Source organism: Macaca thibetana, chromosome 3 (assembly GCF_024542745.1).
Source record: "Macaca thibetana thibetana isolate TM-01 chromosome 3, ASM2454274v1, whole genome shotgun sequence".
In the NCBI taxonomy this organism is placed as follows: domain Eukaryota; kingdom Metazoa; phylum Chordata; class Mammalia; order Primates; family Cercopithecidae; genus Macaca; species Macaca thibetana.
In genome coordinates, this window is record NC_065580.1 from 110,787,680 (window position 1) to 110,810,147 (window position 22,468).

At 35.1% G+C, this 22,468-nt stretch overlaps 2 protein-coding genes across 11 annotated transcripts in view; one reads left to right on the forward strand and one right to left on the reverse strand.

Annotated features, from left to right (window-relative positions):
• MPLKIP (M-phase specific PLK1 interacting protein) overlaps positions 1-22,468 on the reverse strand; it is an 811,813-nt gene that overhangs the window by 408,020 nt on the left and 381,325 nt on the right. The window contains exon 1 of one of the 4 annotated variants that reach the window (XM_050783339.1): positions 11,451-11,454. The exons of the other annotated variants lie outside the window; for them this stretch is intronic. The gene's annotated coding sequence lies outside the window, so the exon portion shown is untranslated. Of the gene's footprint in view, positions 1-11,450; positions 11,455-22,468 lie in introns of those variants that run through there. 4 annotated transcript variants of the gene reach the window in all.
• The window catches only part of SUGCT (succinyl-CoA:glutarate-CoA transferase), a 772,786-nt gene that overhangs the window by 406,007 nt on the left and 344,311 nt on the right, over positions 1-22,468 (forward strand). The window lies entirely within an intron of this gene.

Sequence of the window (22,468 nt, forward strand, 5' to 3'; positions counted from 1 at the left end):
AATTTTCCATTTATTTATGTCTTCTTTAATTGCTTCCAAAAATGTTTTGCAATTTTTAGTGAGTAAGTCTTTCACTTCTTTAGTTAAATTTATACCTGAGTAATTTTTTTTCTTTTTGATACTATTGTAAATGAAATTTATTTCTTAATTTCACTTTTGAATTTTTTATTTTAATTGCTGTTACATATAAATTAAATTAATTTTGTATTTTAATCTTGTATCTTTCTATCATGCTAAACTCACTTATTAGTTCCTGTAGCATTTTTTTTTTTTTTTGATGTGAATTCCTTCGGATTTTTAAAACGCAAGATCACGTTATCTTCCTATCCAATCTGGATGCCTTTCTTTTCTTGTCTTTTTTTCTTTTCTTTTCTTTCCCTTTTCTTTCATTGTATTTTTCTTTCTCGATCTCCCTGGATAGGACCTCTAGTAGAATGTTAAATAGCAGTGGTGAAAGCAAATATCCTTGTCTTGTTTCTGATTTAAGAAACAAAGCATTCAATCTTTCACCATTAAGAATAAAGTTTACTGTGTTCTTTTCATGGGTACCTTTTATCAGGATTAGAAGGTTCCTCTGTATTTTGAGTTGTTGAGTGTTTTTATCATAAAAGGATATTGGTTTCCTTTAGTTGTCTGAACATATTTATAATGACTGTTTTGAAGATTTTATCTGTTAAGTTTGACATTTGGGCCTAGTATCGATGTTCTTATTGAAATTTAGCAGATTTTACTTCTCTAAGTATTTCTTTCTTTGCTGTATGCTCTGAGGATGATTTATAGAAGTGTTACATGTTGTTTTTAATAATGATTTTCACCACCTATGGTTGATTTGCTGTAGAGTAGTTGGTCCATGAAAGTCCTCATGCTGTTGTCTGGAAGTTGCCACCCCTTCTACCTATCCTGGTAGATCTTAAATCTATATTGCTGTATGAAAGAAGCCAGCCACAAACAGATGCATATTATATAATTCCATTAGTACACCATTATCTGAAAGGAAAAACTATAGAGTCAGAAAACAGAATAGTGGTTGCTGATGCTTGAGAATGGAGGTAGGCGGTGATTACAGAAGGGTAGCACAAGAGAATTTGGCAGGAGATTGAACTCTTCTATATGGTACTGTGGTGGTGCACGCAGAACTTTATGCATTTATCAAAATTCATTCAAGCCTACAGTATAAATAGTATATGTATATGAAGAAAAAATCAACCGGGATATCAAGAGAACCCAAGATGGAATCCAGAATGTGACAAATGAATGACCCCACTGAAATGGGTAGGGAAGAAAAGAGCTGATTGAAGTAGCCTTGAAACCAGTTATTTTGAGGAGAGCCTTTAAGGCCAAGCACAATGATGACTACATCTAAACAATGTCTTCCAACTGGTAAATTTGTTTTTCAAATGGGCATGGGCTAACAATTATGAAACTATTTTATCTGTATACTAGGTTTGAACACATAAGCAAATATATTTTAGATAATGAAAGCCAGATTACTTATGTTGTAGAAAGATGTCGTTAATAAACCAAGTGGGAGTAATAGAATGAACCAATGTCAACTCAGGTGTTGTTTTTAAAATGCAAACAGATACTTAGATGCAGAAATGAATATAGTTATGTATGCATGCATTAATTAGTATTCATATATATGATGTTCTAGAAGCAGTTGTATCCCAGATGTCAGGAACTTATTTAGCTCCCAGATCTTGCTTTCCAAACATCTTTTCCCATTTAAAAGTATCAGAGCTTCTTGGAGTAGTGGTTGATTCCAGGGCGGGTACAGGAAACCATCTAAAATATGTCTGAAAGTCTAGTGGTGCCAGAAAAGTAAAAAAGATATAGGATCTAACCAAAAAGAACTCCCAATGGCTAAAGTTAGAACAAACTTCACAAAAGATAATCCAAATACCAATAAATAGACCAGAATTCTTTGAGTGACAACTCAAAGAATAAAATAAATATTCATGATACAATAAATGCTTAAATAAATAAATTAGGGAATAAGGGAATATAATATGTTTTCTTTATAAAAGTTTTCCAGTTAACAAATGCACCTTAACTCTTTGTGCTTGGTAACTTAGACACCAATATCATGTATTCCTGGATATAATTTGCAGAAGAAGGGCACACCACTTTTGCAATAGTATCTCCAAAAGTCCATAACCTCAATCTAATAGTGAGAGAACATCGGACAAACACAAATTGAAGTGCATTCCATGAAATATCTGGTCACAAATGCCATCTCCATGAATGACAAGGAAAGACTGAGTAACTGTCCTAGAATGAAGAAGACAAGGCAACTAAATTCTAAGTGTGACCCTGAGTTAGATCCTGGTACAGGATAAGGACATTAGTGAAACAAGGTTCTGAACAAAGTCTTTAGTTTAGTTAATAGAATTTTGCCAATATGAGATTCTTGGTTTTGGCAGTTGTACCATGGTTATGTGAGATGCTTGCGTTAGGGGAAGCTAGCTAGAGTACATAGGAACCCTTTGTAGTATTTTTTCAACTCTTCTGTATGTCTGCAATTATTTCTAAATAAGTAATTTTAATAAATAAAATATTCAGTGAAACAACACTGCATAAGAGATGGCACAAAATGCTGTATGTTCAGTAGACACAGAAAATTCTTAGAGCCAAGAAGAGAAAGGATTGAGAAAATTTTGACATTATATGTCTGAATTAAATCTCTGAAATAAATTGCCAGGAGAATAGAAAGTATAATAAATATTTTTAATGGTCCAATTTATAAAAGATACGACAAGCTGTTGATACATTAGCTCATAGTTACAAACAAAGAAATCTTATATTAAGTTAGAAATTAATAAAAATTACTTTTCCTTCCAGTAGGAGAAACCTATATTGCAAAGACAGATTCAGTGTGAAACTCTGATGGAGAATTAGGATAATTCAGATAGGTAATAAATAGATAATTTAGAAAGGTGTCCAACAGACTCCAAATTTGTTGAAGCACTCATTTCAACTGCTCATTTATTCCAGATACTGAGTAAATGATAGAGTTACCAATAGTATGTGGTTCTGTTATACCATATTATGCTTTGGAATTTGGACTATTTTAAAAAGAAGGTGGATAGCTTCTAAATTCAAAGTTTGAAAGACTATGGAAATAGACAATGGGGAACTGGCTTTACTTATTACAGACAGAAAGAAAACTCTGACTTAAGAGTTGACAGTCAATTCATATTTAGGATATACTAATACCAAGTTTCTTAAGACATATGGAATAAAAACAAAACACTAAAAGGACACATGGTATCCTTACAATACTAGAATTTTGCTAGTTTTTCAACAAGTAGCATTGAATATAATTAGAAAAGCTAAAGATGGGACAGGTTAAATAAATTCTAGTGTCTATTAAACTTTGGAGGGGTTTTTTTGGTTTCTAAGAATTTCGGTCAGAAAATCTGGCTTTTAGTACTGTAATCTAGAGAAAGTCTGCCCCTGTGAAGCTCAGCTTCATGGTTTATGAAGTGGTGCAAACATCTGTCTCCCAAGGCTATCTTAACATCTAGTGAAATAATGGATATAAAAGAACTTTGTTAATGTATTAGTTATTATATTTTAAGGGAAACTTCTACCTTCAGAGGAGCCCACAGAATGCTACAACGGTGCTGTTCTCATGATAGTGAGTGAGTTCTTAGAAGATGTGTTTTTTGTTTTATTTTTTTTTTTGTTTTATTTTTTAAGCGTGTAGTACAGTACTTTCCCTGCCTATCTTTCTTGCTCCTGCTCCAGCCATGTGAAGTGCTGGCTCTGCCTTCACCTTCCGACATGATTGTAATTTTCCTTTCCTAATGGAAAATTGGGCTACACAAGGGAGGTAGGGCATTCTCTTGGAAGTCTCTTGGTACTTCCATTTAGATGGTAGTAAGAATTCAGACATTTCAAGAAAGAAGGCATAGGTTACTGACCAGTGAAGTCTTGGCTGATGTTAGGAGAAACAGGGAATAGTGAAAGAAGGAAGTTATAAACAGTAGTGACAGCCTCATGAACAGTTGCATAAATAAAGACTGTAGCAGCTGTGCATATTTTATTCTTTTATATCTCTTCTTTTTTTTCTTATTTTAGTTTTTTTAGAGATTAATTTTTCATGTAGTGCTAGGTAAGAAAATTCAAATGAGACTGTGTCTGAAATTGGGGAATAATGTAGTATAGGAATGAATACTATGATTGTTGGGATTTCGTGTCTACTCGCTTTGAAGAGAGAGTGTCTGCATTTGCACTAATAATAGTTGCATCTTTGTTAAGTGGAAACAGAGATTGGTGGTGTTGTTATTGTATGAAATAATATATTTAGATGTAAGTTCACCAAAGCTATATCAACTACTAAGTTGTTTCTCAGCAGGATATTTACCCTTCTATATTCTGTTTTGTGATGTTGGACCTGGAATTCTATAAACCACATTTCTGCTTTGCAACCTGACTTCCTGTTTGAATTTTACACAGAAGAGACATTAGAGGGAATTGACAAGGTAGGAAGCGGATGAAAAGACTTTCCCTTTTCTGTTTTTCTGCTTTCTGCTCATGGACTTCATTTTGTCTATGGTTCCAATAGTCGTCACCCTAGTAACACTTGTTTACTTTGGCAGCTGCAGTTCTTTCATGTACCAGCAGCTAATTCAAACTTGTAGTTTCTCTAACACTTGCAAATTAATTTCAAAATGTACTGTCTCAGAGAAACCAACTCTAACTGGGCAGCCTGTCCTCCTTAGAGAGGTCTGAGTTTTAACTTCAAAAGCCCTTTCTCTAAGTTTCTAAGTTATTAATTTTAATGTTTTCCATTGTTTAATAACCTGCCACAGGGGTGATAACTACTTAAACTAGTTGCTACCATTGTTATATCTTAGAGTTCTCTTTTTATCCTTACAGTTACCTAGTTAACAACTTAATGTTTTTACTAAATTAATCTTTCTATCACACTATCCCTGAAAGGAGAAATGGTGTGATTTCTGTCTCCTCCCTCAACCCATCCTGATACTGAATGTGCAAGAAAAAAATGTTAATTTGGAGAAAAACTTCTGTAGGAAATATGTAATGTACAACAAAGGAAAACATCTCATAAATATTTTAGATTTTCCATCCAGGCAGTAACTAGACTGAGTTCTTCTTTTTCCTCTTAGTTTTAACAGTTGAGTAGACCTGTTTGCAGTTGCTATACGAATAAACCAAAAATTGCAGATGTAATACAAAATGTTTGTCCCATGTGCATATTAACAAGTTATTGTTGACCTCTCTTGTTGAAGTCTTCACACTGCTATTATAGGTGAAGCTCATAAGAAATTTCAACTGACAAACATTTTGCTAACTTTCTAAAAATTTTAGAATTCAGTCTGTTACAAAAATACATTTTATGCATAAAAGCTTAATAATATGTAATTAATGTTTGCCAGATTATTGAATGAAGCTGACAAAATATAGTAAGTGATTATCCCTTTTGATTCCTATTTTATTAGCAAATAATTTTACAATAGTGTCAATGGAATTAAGAAAGCCATGAAGAAAGTCCTTATAGCAAAGACTGAGATATTTAGGGAAAGAGGTAAGTCCCTTTCAACCAATAATATTGGTGGATATTATTCTTTCTTATATGATATTATTGGATATTAGTGGGTATTATTATTTCTTATATCAAAATCCCCCAAATAAATTTTATCTAACATGCAGGCATTTATGATATCTAAAGATTTATGAAGTCAGACTATCAGCAGATATAATGAAATTATGTATAATTCAAATAATTAGAAAGTCTTATGGCTTGACATTTAATACCTATCTTAAGAATTTTGATATACAAATGTACCTGTTTTCTCCATGGAGGAGACTGTGATGTCAAAAGCAGAGGATATCTTAGTATTTTTATAACCTGATGAGTGTGTGATTGTATTAGTTTTCTATGATTGCTAGAAAAAACTTCCACATAGTGCCTTAAACTAACACAAATTTATTCTAGTTCTGGATATCTAAAGTCTAAAATAGGTCTCACTGGGCTAAAATCATGGTGTTGACAATGTTAAGGTCCCATTGAAGGTTCTAGGGGACGATCTACTTCTTTGCCTTTTCCAGCTTCTAAAAACTGCCCACATTCCTTGGCTTATGGCCTAGTTGAAAAGGAGCTCTGAGAATCCTAGTAAAGGAGAAAATCATTATCAAGATAAATCCCATGTATGCATGGATTGTTTGCTGGACTTTTTAATCTGTTTACTGCCTAGTCTATATATTCCTGGATTAATTTCCTGCTGGTTTTTTTTTTTTTTTTAAATTTTTTTTTTTTGAGACGGAGTCTTGCTCTGTCGCCCAGGCTGGAGTGCAGTGGCCGGATCTCAGCTCACTGCAGGCTCCGCCTCCTGGGTTTACGCCATTCCCCTGCCTCAGCCTCCCGAGTAGCTGGGAGTACAGGCGCCCACCACCGCGCCCGGCTAATTTTTTGTATTTTTTTAGTAGAGACGGGGTTTCACCGTGTTAGCCAGGATGGTCTCGATCTCCTGACCTCGTGATCCGCCCGTCTCGGCCTCCCAAAGTGCTGGAATTACAGGCTTGAGCCACTGCGCCCGGCCTTCTTGCTAGTTTTTAACTACTGTGGCTACATAGTACAGTAGTAGGCCAAATTTTCTCTTAATTTTTTTTCTTTTAAAACAAATGTTCTTGCTGATTTCATGGATCTATTGTATGTAGATTTTAGAATTAAATGAGAGGATTTCATCTAATTCATAGACCAATTTGGGGGCAAATTTATAGTTTCATAATATTGAATCTTTCGATAGTAGCATGGTATTTCTCTAGGATTTAAGTCTTCTTATGTCCATGGTTAGGTTGGCAGTTAAAAAATATGTTTTGCACATTTACTTTACCCTTGTTCTTAGTTTATGAGTATTATTTGTTTTCCAAATGAGATCTTTAAGAGTTTCATTTTCTAATTTGTGATTGCTAGCTACTGATTTTATATGTTGACATTGTTTCCAACTGGCTTAGTAAACTCATATTTATTTTAATAATTTTCCAGATTTTTTGCTGGACATCAGATTGTTGGCAAAGAATGCCTGTTTTTTAAATATGCTATATTTCTGATGTCTTTTTGCTAGGACATGTTGTGTTTGCTAGGACCTACTTTAGTCCTAAGTGATTTCTTATGATCTTCCAAATCATTAATTGAATCTTTATTCATATCCATCTTGCTAATTTGCTCATGTATTTATTTTTAAAAACATTTGACCACAATGCTTTTAATTTCCAGAAATGCTAATTATTTCTCTCCCTCCAGTTCTTTCTGTTCTTCCTCCTCTTATTCTTCTTTGCTTTTTTCTGAACATTGTTTTTAAGGGAATGCTGTATTTCTTCAGTTTTATTGATTATAATAATAATAATTCTCTTAAAATTTCTTTGTTTCTTTCAGAAATTCTATGGGATTAGTTCTATTTGTAGGATATTGTCACATTATTGGCTTCTGTAGTTTTTTAATAGTTATATTTGAAGGATTCAATTGGGAAGCTTTGGTAGTTGGAGGGTTGTTTCATAAATACAAAGAGGAATTCCTATTCTTTCAGCAATGATTTGTGGCTGTGTCCCAGGAAGGGTGACCAAGGTGATGATGTGGTAGAGAGTGGAGGGGCATGTCTACTTCACCCCTACAATGTGAGCCTCTGGGGCAGAAGCCTTTTTCCTTCATAAATATGTTTATGTTTGGCTTCTGGAATAGCACTAGCTCAGTATTTAATTCAAATGCTTCTATATAGGTTAAGCAAAGACCTTTGTTAAACTGTTAAACTTTCATTATTTTGTCCTAACAGTTGTAAATTCAATATAACAGAATAATGAAATTAGAGGCACTGATCTATAATTAAATCCTGGAGAGTAAGCAAGCTTTAATTTATTCTCTGCTTTAATGCCTATTCTCACGTTGGCATTTTGCATCAATCACTGTTTGTCCAAAGATTTGGAGAAGGATGAAGAAGAGTTACTGGAACGAACATTCGTGACATGTTTTTAAGATAGTGAATATAGAACTGTGATTGGAGTGTAGGGTTCACATAAGGAAAGAGCCAGAGATAAAGTTGTAGCCAAGCTGTGAAGATGTTTATATTTATGTCTTAGGAGTTTGGACCCTGTCAGTAATGAAGTATTGATGGGTTTTGTGCAAGAAAGCATTGTGGGGAAAGTGTCTGTATTTGACAGTGGTGTCATGAGAAGTATAAAGGAAAAGGATTAAGAGATTGTTCAGTGATCTAGGATGAGATGGTGAGGGCCTGAGATAGTGTGAAGGAAGTTGGAATGGAAAGAAAGTGACATTTAGAAGAATCTGAACATAATAACTTTAGGATCTGGTAATTTCTTGGATGAGAGAGAGAGAAAATACGAATACTTAACAAGCATAAAGGTTTTAAGCCAGGATTACTGAAAAAAAGGTGATAGAGTTATAGAACTAAATAAAGGGATCAAAAAGAAGTGCTTGATACTGATTTTCTGGTTTAGCTGTCATTTAAATACTTAGACACAATCATGTTTTATATCTTGAACTCCTTTATGCTTTCTGTGCACTGACATCAAGAATATCCGTTAATTACATAAGGGAGCAGAGGCGCAGAAGACGGTGTTTGCGTTATGTGCTGGTCAGACTTGGGGACAATCTGGCTGCACTATCTGCCATCCGTCTTGTCTCCAAGGCTATTAAGTGCCTCTGCCTCACTGGACTCAGTCCAGCTCCCAAGAATGGAACTAATTCAGAAGTTGACTCATGAATATACTAGACTGTTACCTGTCAGTCTTTCAGGAGAAGTTTTATGAAGATTTTTACTGTTAAAAGTTGCTTTGAAGGTATGCAAAAATCCTCTTTTGAGGCCTCCTAGGGTTTTTGCCTCTGTTGCTGTTGATAGATGTGCATTCAGGAAACTCACTCTTTTCATAATAACATTGTTTTTTCTTTGTTATTTCTTTTCATTGTGCCCTGTCAAACTAATAAGTTGCATTGACTTAGTACATGCCATAAGGATTAAGTAGGAGAATATAAGTAATATGCCATGAAGAATGCTTTGCTTAGTTAGCCCTCAATAGCTGTTAACTGTTTTCACCATCAGGATTCACAGTTTCTCTACTTGTTATTGATCGTGTTGTGACATTTAAGGCAACGTACTTCATACTTTAGTATGCATTAAAATAATCTTTAGGGTTTATTAAAACAGATTATTGGGCCTCACTCTCAGAGTTTCTTACCCAGTTGGTCTTGGTTGGGGCCTGAGAATGTATATCTCTAAAAGTTCCCCAATGACATTGATGCTGCTGTTTAGGGATCAAACGTTGAGAACCAGTGGTTTGGGAGAGATTGGATGGGGGAAAATTTTTGTTTATAATGGAGTCAATCACTTTACAGTTAAGAATCTGCTCTTCTGTCTGTACATTCTGAACCTAGTCTGCTGTGCTCTTTGTTTTTGGAAGCAGCAGAAACCAGTCAGCAGGTGACAAATTTCATTACTCTACTTTCTTTGAATTTTCCCAGAGTACTAAGTATACCACTGTTAGTGCTGGCCCTTTTCTGTTATTTTAAGGATTTGTTGGTTTTCCAAGGTGGTTTTCCCTTGATGCCAGAAGATGTGAATAAAAACATTATGATGATGTTCGGGTCTATCTTGCTATTTGATATACGGTAGAATTTTTCACTTAATATTAATTTTTTAAGCGTAGTTTTCTTTCTTACTTTTTTTTCAGTTCTCATTTAATTAGAGTTACAAATGGCATTGCTTATAAACATACTTATTGTAAGCACAGCAATGTGGCTTTCAGTATCTTTGTAATGAAAGTTTAAACTACTTGGAACTCTAGCTTACATTCCTTTAAGTCTTTATGATCTAAATATTCTTTTCCATGATGCCAAAAGGGTTCTGTGTGATCATCTAAAGTTTGAAATTCTTTTTCAAATCAAAGGCACTGCCAAACCCAGAAGCAACTGTGTGAAGAAAATGTGTGGAAACACCACTCATTACAGGTTGGTTTATAAAAAGAGTTGCAGATTGATAGGTCTTTGAAAAATGTTTGGTGACACAAAACTCTTTCAATCAGTTCCAAATCTGGCAACCCTCTTGTTGCATTAGATTTTTTTCCCCTCACTTTTCTTCTCTTTCTAACAGAGACGACACATCCCTTTTCCTGTGTCCCATTTTAGATGACTGATGGAAAAGTAAACACCAAATATGAGCATGTGGGGATGGTTTATTTCTTTTTACATTGACTAGAAGGCAGTGTTGAAAGGGAGACACTGCTGTCATTTCACAATGTAGGAAATTTAGAAAAGGTGTTAGAGCTGTTTTAAATAATTTCTATTTTTGGATTATGCCATTCATGAGGGTATGTAGTCTTTCCTTTATAGAAGAAATTTGTTTAAAGTATATCTGAGATCTCTTGGTGACAAATAAACAGTGTGTTCAAAAGAAACCCTGTAATTTTTTCATTAGATGATTCATGCTTAAAAATGTCAAATGATCAGAAATGAAAGACCCAATGATCCGGTCATTAGAAACATATGGTTCTGGGAATTATTACGCATGCCAACTCTAAATATGGAATCTCAGTCGATTCTTTTGTCCTTACAAAGATAGCAGGGGCTTTTGTGCCTAGTTTTTTTCTTTTTACATTTTAAACTCAGTGCCCTTGGAGTTCCTTTACCTATGAGCTAGTACAGCATAGTGGATAGATATAAGTACAACAGGATGAGTTTGCCTGGGTTCAAATTCTGAATGTACTAATGCGTGGAGTGATGTTGAGAAAGCAGCTTAGCCTTTCTGTGCCTTCATTTTCTATACTTACCTTGAAAGACTGCAGTGAAGATTGAATGAAATCATACCTCCAATGCCCTTAGAACAATTCTTGGCACATAATAGGTGCTCAATCAGTGGTGGCTTTTATTATTTACTTTGACTAGAGACTTCTTAGTTTGACTTGTTATTCCCCCTAGAGAGGAAAGATTACAACAACCTCAATGTAAATTGCTGTTTAGGATGCCTTTGGGAATAGATCTGACTTGAAATGGCTTAAATATTATACTTTTAGACCATCATCTTTTTGAACATTGAATATGTGATATTTTGGTCATGGGTTTAAAGAGATACACTTCTACTATTAGAAACCATTCTTTATTATAGTAATTTCTCCACACATTAAGAATGAAAAATTCTGTTTTAGATCAGTAGATTTAGGGAGAAAGACTCTATGATCTTTATTTCTGTCTTATTTTCTCAACAGCAATGGAAAGGTTGTGCCAAAAAAGGATAATTTGTTAATGATATTGAAACTCTTAAGAATGACCTAAGTAAAATATACTTTTATGAAAATCTTTTCTTCTGAACTATATGTTTGGATTTGATATGGATATTTCAAGTATACATTTTAGAAATACTAAAATAATGTGTCTAGATTCCTGGTAATGCCAAGTTCCTACTTGTTCCTTGATTCCCCCAACTCATTAAATCAATAGCATTCATTGCTTCTTGCACAGGATCGACCCAGATGAGAATAAACAATAGAGTCATCATTTGGCTTTGATCTTTCAAACATGTATAGCAAGATGGTAGTCTCCAAGCAAGCACCTTTTGTTTGCAAAAACCATGCTTTTTTGAGGTAGAAAAAAGGAGGAGATGTATATTATGGTATTCTTACAAGTTAGAACTCGATGTGGGGATCTTGGAGTAGAATAAAATAGAGAGGAACAAAGGACAGAACACATGGGAAATTCCCACAACATAGGAATGAGCAAATCTCCCCTGTACTGGGGAAGATCACTGAAGGGGAAGAATATCAAGAAATTTGGCAGAACACTTTTCCTTCTCCATCCGGTCACCATTAGGTGAGATCTTGAAACTAGGAGTGTACAAGTAAAAGTTTAATTGATTGTTCCAAATTCCAGAACCTGGGGCAGGTTGTAGACCCTCTTTATAGTGAAATGTCCAATATGACATTGGGGTGGCTAATGGGAGAGGCTAAGGTTACCTTGAACGAGTCTTGCACACCACAGAGTCAACAGTGGAGGGCTTCCTCTCCACCTCCTCTCCAGTGTTCAGATTCTGTGAGGACCAGTGGACCAAGGAGCTGAGTAGTGGAGGATGCAGAATGCAGAGAACTCACCACCAGGTACAATGGCAATTCCATGATCATCAGGTGTGGGTACCGTTAATAAACCAGGGCAGACAAATCACTGTTACCGGGAGAGGATTGCCAGCAGACTGGGCAAATCACAGGACATTTTAGCAAAAGTCCCGAGAACTCAGAGGACAGAGGAACTAGATGTTCCTTTTCATTCAGGAACACCCTCTTGGGAAGAAGGAGGAGAATGAAGAAAATGTTCCTTTTAATTGTAAAGTTAAAGGATATTTTTTTTCCGTCTGTAAGAAGACCTGTATGGAAAACCATATCAGTGATAAAAAGTAAAGTTATAAGTTTGGTGCAAAAGTAATTGCGGTTTTTGCCTTAGGAAGTAATGATTAAAAACTGCAATTACCATGCACCAACCTAATAAATGAATTGTAGAATATAAACTTTACACCCACCAGCTAAGCTATTCATTCTGTGCTCGAAAGTACAAGGAAAGTTGACTTTTTTGAGGGCCGGAAATGTAGCAGTATAAACAGCTTATTTAGCCCAGTGTGGACCATAGCTCTAGAGTGTGAGTACCTGAAGATTTTTTACGTAATTGCCCACCTCTTTCCAATTTTTTTGCCTTTAAATTCTATCCTGCATTTTGCTGCTCATGTAGTCATCTGCTTGAAGTCTGCCTCTCTGTGTCACGCAATTCCCTAACTCAAGTACCTCAGTAATGCATTTCTTTATACCAGGAAGAGCTGTAATTCACTCTTAGGATTTGTTTCTTGTTTTATTGCTATTTTCTGTTCCTTTTGAACAATTTTAATTATAACTTATAGCAAGTGGAGTATAGTTTGTTCTATAATTTTTAGCTACAGAAAATGACTATTTCGAATCATTTTTTCCATGCCTTCACTGTTATTCTAAACATAATATATAGCTTAGACTATGACAATATAATTGTTTTAATAAAAATTCATACTGACCAACAGCAGGAAGTATATATAAGCCTTCAAATACTACTGCTAACCAATTGAGTTCAGTGACCACATTGAAACTTGAGAAAAGCATGCTTACAATTTAGCTTTGTGGTATATTGGAGTCTTGTGTGTCAGTATGCATGTTTCGTGGGATTTGTAAGCTGAAAGACCTTGAAGCTAACCTAATACAAACAAGACAAAATATTCTTAACAGAGTGTGCTGACCATATGTGAGAATCATTTGATGATGTTTTTCATTTTCTTTATAAAACACATCTCAGGACCACTAGCCGTTATTGTTCTGAAACTTAAATGACACAAATGAAGTCATATCATTGTGATCAGTGAAACCATCTCTAATGGTTTAAATTTTAGATTCAGCTAATCTAAACTAAATCCCCTCTGTATCACAGACAATAAGCCCACTGCTTTGTGTATGTCATGCATTCATTTAAGCATTGATTTTTTTTTTGTTTTTTCGATCATGGGTTAGGCATGTGCTAAGTGCACATGAGACGGAAGAGATGGAAGGCATAGTTTAGGGTCTCAAAGAACATATAGTGTCAAGGAGTTGGAATAATAAACAAGTAAATATAAGAGTAAAATTTGTATAAGTTTATCTTGGAGCCTAGAGAATAGACTGATATTCTCATGTGGTCATGGAAGATTTCCTTAAGTCTTGATGAATTAGTCCCTATTACCCAAGTAAATAGAGGAAGAACGTGTTGAAAGCCAAGAGGATGAATGAAGCTGATACCATTTGAGAACGTCGAGGCGTTTGATTTGAACAGAACATAAGATGCACATGGAGAAAGTGCCTAGATATAAAGGCTGAAAAGTACAATTTAGGGGAGATCATGCATTATCTAAACCTCACAAGAACTCTGCAAAGTAGCTAGTGTTATGTTTATTTTACACATGAGGAAACAGCCTTGGGGCACTTAAACAACTAGCTGATAGAGGAGTTATTGGATTTTTTCGTCTCTTCATGGTGCTTTTTATTTCTACCTGTAGTATCAGTCATTAATGGGAAGAAAATTTTGAGTTGGAATTGCCTTATGGTAGAGAACAATGCTACTCCAAAATTCATTAATAATAATAAATCATAGCTCTTACTCTTAAGATTATAAGAAGTAAGAAGTTCCTATCTACCTTCACAGCCGTGTGTTTAAAGTTTGTATTGAATATGGGACAAATATATTTTAAAATATATTTTTTTATTCATTTAAAAAATATGTTTCTGCCACATGTATAGGCAGGCCTTTCATTTTGTCCTTCTGAGTAACCATTTGTTCAGAAGCCTGGGAAGGAAACTAGCCTAAGGGATGAGGCCGACTGCAAGGTTGGTCTTATACCGATGTTCATCTGGGGTTGGCTAAAATTGTTTTGAGATTTCTTCTTCAGAAATAAGGATCCAATGCTAATGAATGGTTTGATGTCTTCGAGTGACTCAAAGCATCAGAAACATTTTAAGTATTTAGTTTGGAACCATTAAAATGAAAGAAATGAAAATTTAGACATGCCTTATGCTCCTTGAGGGACCATCAGGAAGAAAATAATCATTCTTCTCCTCCTCAGCCTCCCAAGTAGCTGGAATTACAGGCACGTGCTGCCGTGCCCAGTAGCTGAGGTTTATAGGCATGTGCTGCTGTGCCCAGCTGATTTTTGTATTTTTAGTTGAGACGGGGTTTCAGCACATTGGCCAGGCTGGTCTTGAACTCCTGACCTTAGGTGATCCACCCACCTTGGCCTCCCAAAGTGCTGGGATTACAGGTGTGAGCCACTACGCCTGGCCTAAAATTTCTTTATCTTTCATTCTGGTTTCCAGTAATTTCCAAATAACCTTTAGTAAAATTTGAAAAATTACTTATGCCATTATAATGGTAAACATGCTTTCAAGAAATAAAATGTTTTCAACTATAAGTTTTGCCTACTCTATTTGTCTTAACATATATTTATAGCTTATTAGTGACAGGTGATCACAAAGAGATTTTCCCCAAAACTGAAATGATTTCAAATATATTTATTTATATGATTTTTTAATGTTTTTAATGTTTGGTGAGTGACTCTTCTCTATAGATTAACATTTTCATGGCAGAACAAATTTGCATTTAATTAAATATAATCTCTTTATTATCATTTATCTAAATATAAAGATGCAATAAAACATAGTCCATCTCAAAATTTTTATAATTTGGAGATAAATTTTTATATATAATATCACTTTAAAAAAATTTTTCTTCCTCCAACTTTTAGATTCCGTGGGTATATGTGCTGGTTTGTTACCCAGGCATACTGTGTGATACTGAGGTTTGGGTTACAAATGATTCCATCAGTCAGGTGCTGAGCATGGTACTCAATAGTTAGTTTGTCAACCCTTTTTCCTCTTTCTCTACTCGCTCTTAGACCCCAGTTTCTATTGCTGCTGTCTTTATGTCCATGTATAGATATTATTACCTCCCACTTATAAGGAGAACATGCAGTATTTGGTTTTCTGTTCCTTCATTAATTGACATAGAATATGGGAAAGTAAATTGGTTCAGCCACTGTGAAAAGGAGTTGAGAGATTTCTGAAAGAACATAGAACTGCCATTCAGCCCAGCAATCCTATTAGTGAGTATATATCCAAGAAGACACATGCAACTACATGTTCATTGCAGCCCTTTTCCCAATAGCAAAGACACTGAATCAATCTATGTGCCAATCAGGGTTGGACTAAAAGTGTGGTACATATATACTATGGAATACTATGCAGCCATAAGAAAGAATGAAATCATGTTCTTTGAAGCAACATGAATACAATAGGAGTCCATATCCTGGTCAGGCTGGCCTCAAACTCCTGACCTCAGGTGATCCACCCGCCTTGACCTCCCAAAGTTCTGGGATTACAGATATCAGCCACTGTGTCTGGCCTTTTGACTTTTTATTAATAGCAGTTGACTAGTGTGAGATGGTATCTCATTGTGGTTTTGATTTGGCATTTCTCTGATGATTAATGATGTGGAGAATATTTTGCATATGTTTGTTGGCCACTTATATTTTCTTTGGGGAAGTGTCTCTTCATAACTTTTGCACATTTTTTGATGAGGTTGTTTTTTGCTTGTTATTAAAATTTCATATAGATTCTGGATATTAGACCTTTGTCTAATGCATGGTTTGCAAATATTTTCTTCCATTATATAGGTTCTGGTTACTCTGTTGTTAGTTTTAGTTTGGTGGACAGAGGCTTTTTGGTTTAATTAGACCCCACACATCAATTTCTGGTTTTGTCGGAATTGCTTTTGAGGGAGGAAGACATTTCATTTTTTTAGAGAAAGAAGGAAGATAACAAATGGAATAAGATCTTGAACTTGGTGTAAATGGGAAAGTATACATTCTGAACGTTGGAGAGAGGGATACCTTATGCTCTGAGACTGGCAGGGAGAAGGGGTCGGGGATTGCTGGTGTCTGTAGATACAGGGACAGGAAATAGAATGAATTCATGCCTTGTTTATTTTGTCAATTAAGTAGGAGGCAAAATCATTTGTGAATCATAAAAAAGGAAGGCAAGGTAGTTTGTCTCAAGGGGTTTGAGAATGGGAAGTTTTGGAAGGGCTGTTTACAATTGGATGTGAGATAGCCAAGTAGGGCCAGGCAAGTAGTTAGCTGTGTGGTGTTGAGTCCCAATAATTTAACAAGCATTTCCTGAATTCTTGCTACACGTCAAGTACTTGGCTAGGCTCTGGAAATACAGAGATGAAAGATTTGGTCCTGGTCCTTGGGAGTTTACAGACATGTCAATCACTAGTTACCCTGTGGGTGCTGCTATGGCAGCTGAGAAGGGGAAAGTTTTTCTCAGCTTAGGTAGGGGACAGAAATGGATACATTTTCCTTGAAGGAGAGCTTCTTAAGCTCTCTTATGTGCTACAAGATCATTTTATTTTCAAGCAAGTTAACAACAAAATATTCTTAAGGTCTAAGTTATGCACTGAATGGCATCTGACAGTACAGTAGGAAATTAAACAACACCACCTAAAAATAATGAACACCGAAATATTAGGCAGTCTTTCAGTTGTTAGTGACGAAGATCCAAAGTAAATTAAAGAGGGAAAAAAATTTGAAATTGTTGATTCACACCATTGCAACAATCTGGATATCGCTTTTGGTTTCAGAAATGGCTATATTTAGGGGTTTAAATAATATCAGTGTGTCTTGATCTTTCTATAACTTTGAGAAAGGAGCCTCCTCTATACTCAGCAGTTTCATATTGTACACCTATGAGCCTGTTCATTCCCCTTTGAGAAGGAAAACTTTCCCTTTTGCTATAGCTGTGTGGCAGAACTGTGAGTTCCAGGTTCAGGAAAGCTGTGTTCGCTGTCCAATCTGCCCACCGAATCTGATGAGAACATTTTGCCTTACCATTATAGTTTTTAAAAATGCTATTTTTTATATATTTAAAAATTGTAGGGTAAAATTATCAAGTCTACGATTGAAACTTCATCTTTATTAACAAAATAGCCACTAATTACTTGAACATAATTCTGAATACGTACCATGCTCAATTCTAGTGTTGATAGTTAATAATTTAAACAGAAGAATAAAAAAAAGTGCATTAGAATCTTAAATGCAGATGTAGGCAAAGTCACATGTGCTTGTTTGAGAACATTTTTCTGTTGTATAACTTGGAATAGATAAAGCATTATAAAACCTTCAGTGCAGGGTCCTCCTTGACATTCAGATGTGCTGGCCTGTTAACAGAGATCGTAAAGATTTTTAATGAAATGTAATCCAAATAACTATTAAATACGTTTTCTAGTTTTGTTTAATATTTTCAGGAAACTATCTGATCATGAAAATGTAATGTTCCTGAAGCAATTTTTTTAATAAGTCCAAACATAGTCACATGAGGCTAATCTTAGACGATTTAACTACATTATGAGCAAGAGAATTGATGTTTCAGGAAGTTGAGAAAATAAATGTATATATGTTTTATATAATCACTAAGAATCATTTCAGTGTACCCTATTGCATATATCTAATTTCTGTATTCCTTTTTTTTTTTGTTAGAATAATGAACACGATAGCTATAAAACACTGTTTCCTTTACCTGGTTTATTTAGACTCTGTTATGTCCTCATTTGCATTTATCTGTAGGTGAGCAATTAACATTATTATTTGTGTTGCTCTTAAGTCATAAATATTATACCATAAACTGTGCTTTAGGTAGTCCAGTTTTATTACTATGATTAATAACTGCGATAATTATTATTATTTTTATATCATTTAACATTTTGTCATAGGAAATCATCGCTACAATAAAGGTAATGAACATATTCATCCACTAAGCATTAATAATGTTTAATGCTTGGATTTTGAAATTATGTTAGAGAGCAGTTTGAAGGATGAAAACATCAAGATTGTCACACGAATAGGAAATAAATGTCCTGGTATGGAAGAAATGAAATAATATAAAAAGTTTAAAGTAGCTGCACAACCCAGAGTTAAAAATGAAGGCTTATGACTCAGTCTTTGCAGTCAAAATACCTCCTTTCCTCCTTCCTAAAGTGGTCTCAATTACATAAGGTTACCATTGTGGTCACCACATTTTTTGTAAGAGCGGGGCATTCTGCCCTCTAAGTTTCTGGTCAGAGGTTGAAGCAATGTAAAACAAAATAAGCACCGTTGTTACGTAAGTACTGCATGTAGATAAGGTATATTCAGCTTTGTAGGTAGTTCGGAATACTAAAAATTAGAATATGAAGGCTAAGAGTCTGGGGAAATTTTTTTCAAGAAATGTTTCTGAACAAAAACCACAGCAAAGATTAAGGATTGGTGCTTACAATACAAAGAATGATAAGCAACATGCATTAAAATTTTACTGAAGACATTTTCTTCGTAATGACTGTACATGGAAGACCCCAAGGCTCTCTAAAGTGGTATGCAGATGAAGAAAGACTGTCTAGGATGCCTTGGTTGTTCAGGGCAGAAGGAAGACATGGAGACAAAAGATTGCTGACCTATGAATGACTCTAAATGGAAGTCCAAAACTTACTTTTCCCTGACTCGTCATTGAGATTGTGCTTTTTATTCATAGTTTAACCTTCTTTACTCAAGATGATAAAAGAGCAATAGGAAAATCTGGGGAAAGGAAAAAATGGGTAGGAAAAAAAAATGTATCTATGAATGAGATGAGGACATAGAATTCATGCTGTGTCATCCAGCACATTCAGAAGTGACCTCAAATTTGGTTCTGAGATTTCTAGCAGCAAGCAAAAAGAAAGAAGGCAAATCAGTTACAAGTGTCATGCATTTCACAAGATCAAAAATAAACAGTCATTCTAGAGAAGCAAAACTCTTCACTGGCACTAAAGGGAGACATTTCTTCTCTCAGTTGTTTTGTAGTTAAGGAAATGGTGGCTCCTCTTCCTTGGACTCCACTGTTAGGGAGAATCTTCTGATTCCTAGAATATTGAATAAAAGGTAAAAATCTCTTAATGATATTGTAAAAGGTAAAAAATTTTGACAACATCATTTTATCCCTAGAAAAATGCTTTTGACATTTGGAATTATGTTAAGAATATGTTATTTTTTCCAATACTAACTAAATACCAGTAGTAACCAAGGTGCTATCAAACTATGGATATCAGTGATATTTTAACACGTTTCATGCTATTTTGCAGGTCTTGAAGTGCATTCACATTTATAATCACATCGAATTTTTATAGTATCTCTGGGCAATAGATAACATTATCCCTATATACAGTGGTTTTCCTACTGGTTTGAGGTCAAGAGACTTGCTTACACTCACACAGAAATAAGTGGTATAGTTGGGACTAAAACATAGAACCAAAGTTTTAAAATGTTTTTCTCACTACAGAAACTACAGTTCAATTTTGCAAGGAAAATCTTTCACTTACTCATTTATCATAGGTATAGGCATGTCTTTTCAATACTGATTTTATATATTAGCAGCATCCTTTTATTTATTGCTGTAATCTTGATAATATGGAATAGGTTGGAGAATAACGGGCATAATAAAATAACTACCTTTTATCAAGTACTATATCTTTTCATTTAGTTATTACAATAGCTCTGTAAGGTAAGTACCATTGTACACATTCTGCAGATGAGGAAACTGATGTGAAGAGAAACAAAATAGTAACATAGCTGGTATGTTGCAGAGCCAAAATTCTAAACAGGTCTGCCCAAGTCCAAAACCCTTATTTCTAATTAGCATGCTGTGTGACTTGACAGCTTTTATGATATATGTCAAGGAAGTTTCCAAGATGGTAGAGTTAATTAGGTGTAAGACCATTGTTGCTTTGTCCTTACCAGGAAAGTTACAGAAAATATAGCTTCCTGTACTGGCTGCTGGGTAAATGCCTACTTACTCTCTGGGGTATATTAATGTTGGCAAACAGGGCAGTTTTCTTACACCACACTGTGTATCTGTATTGAAGAGCAGAGCTTTGGAAGTTGGCAAGGCAAAACTGCCAGCCTGACTTCCATTTGGTCCATAAACATGAATAGTAAAGTGAGTGTCCCTGCATATGGGACCAAGGAGACTGATTGTGTATGTCGCAGTAGAACTTTAGAATTCTGTGCATTAACACCTTCTTCCTTTCCTTCTTTATGGCATTTGAGATATTAAATGGATGCTGCTATTTTCAGTTCAGCTGGCTAAGGGAAGTCATGGGTTAGCAAGAAAAGAGGAGTAAGAGCAACATGTAACTATTCTCATCCACTTATACTTCCATTCCTTCCATTTATTTTTGTGTTCATGTTTTATTTGTTGTTTCAGGTGCCATGGTAGGTGTTACAGTGAGTGCAAAAATGAGGGGAAAAATACCCTGTACCTTAAAGGAATTTATAATTTGGCAGTGGGTGAAGAGGAAAGATAAGCATTTTAATTTAAAAATGCCCTCCAGGCTCTATAAGCTGAATGACCAAGAAAAATAGACCTATTAGTAAGGAGAGAGATACAAATGAAAGCAATAATAAGATGTCACTAAAGTGACAATAAATAAAGTGGCAAGAGTTAGAAAAGCAGAGAGAGCCAAGTAATGGCAGAAATGTAGAGATGTGGGGGCAAACACGGACTGCTATTTATATTGCATAATTTCACAGACATTCTAAAGAACGGTTTGTCATTACTTAGGCAATAAGGTCACCTATTCCTATGACCCTTCAATTCTTCTCTTTGACATATAGATTAAGAAAATTCTCAAACAGGTCAGTAGTGGTCAGATATGAACATATTCATTTCTGGTGAGCAGTAGTTGATTGTCAAAAGTGTGGGCAGTAAGCATTATGCAATAATTAGAAGTTCTTGTGGAATCTTGAAAGGGTTGTAAAAACCAGCATGGTACAAGCAAGAAAGGAGCATGAGCTCTATCACAGAATCCAGTTACATAAATGAGAATGAATGTATAAAACAGTACATATTCTGCAAAAGTTACGTGAAATATTTTATAATAGTTTCCTATGGGAAGAAGAGTCTAGAGATTAGATTGGGATTACAAAAGACTGTAAATATAATGGAGGGACTATTCATAAACCAATAATTATAATGTTCCATTAAATAAGAAGTATGCTAAATTCAAACCTCTAAACTAGAAAAAACAAAAACCTGGAGATTCAATGGGATAAGAGGTCACAACTTGAAGAATTCAGGATATATTTCATGGAGGAAGTGGCATTTGAGGTGTATCTTGAAGAATGAGTAAAATTTTAAACAGATATTGGGGAGGACAGGGAGCTGTCACAGGTAGGAGACAGTGGAATAATGAAGAAAGCCTTCCACCAGGGAGCAGGGTCAGGGCCAGCAAGTGCTTGGCAGTACAGTGGCAAGGGGCAAGGATTCATTTAAAAGAGAGGAGTTCAGTTTGGTTGGAGCAGAGGGTATATATGAAGCAAAGTAAAGATAGTGATCATTTATGTGTCAGGCATTGACCTCAATACTTTATGCATCATATCTAATTAATCCTCACAAAGGCCATATGACATAGAAAATATAATTGTAACCATCGTCGTCATCATCATCATCATCATCATCATCATCATCATCCACCTCACAGATGAGTAAACCATGTCTCAAAGAGGTAGATAACTTTTTGGCCACACGTCCTGCAAATCCTAGAGTCATGAGGAACAGCCAGGTATAGCTCTTCCTCTACTATGACTCCCTTTCTCCAGGGATACCTCACACTTTTGAAAAACAGGGCCATTCTCTGTATCTCTGTCAATGTAGATGCAGAGGGGCTTGGCAGTGAAGTGGTTAAAGTAGTGAAAATTCAGCCTTACACTAGGTATGGGTTTAATTATCCCATAGTACTGATTAGTTTGATAGCAAAAAAAAGGATATTTGAGAAGGAAGCTGCCCATGTTATAAAGGCCTGCCTATATAGTATAGGCCTTTTTGCTCATATGTGTCT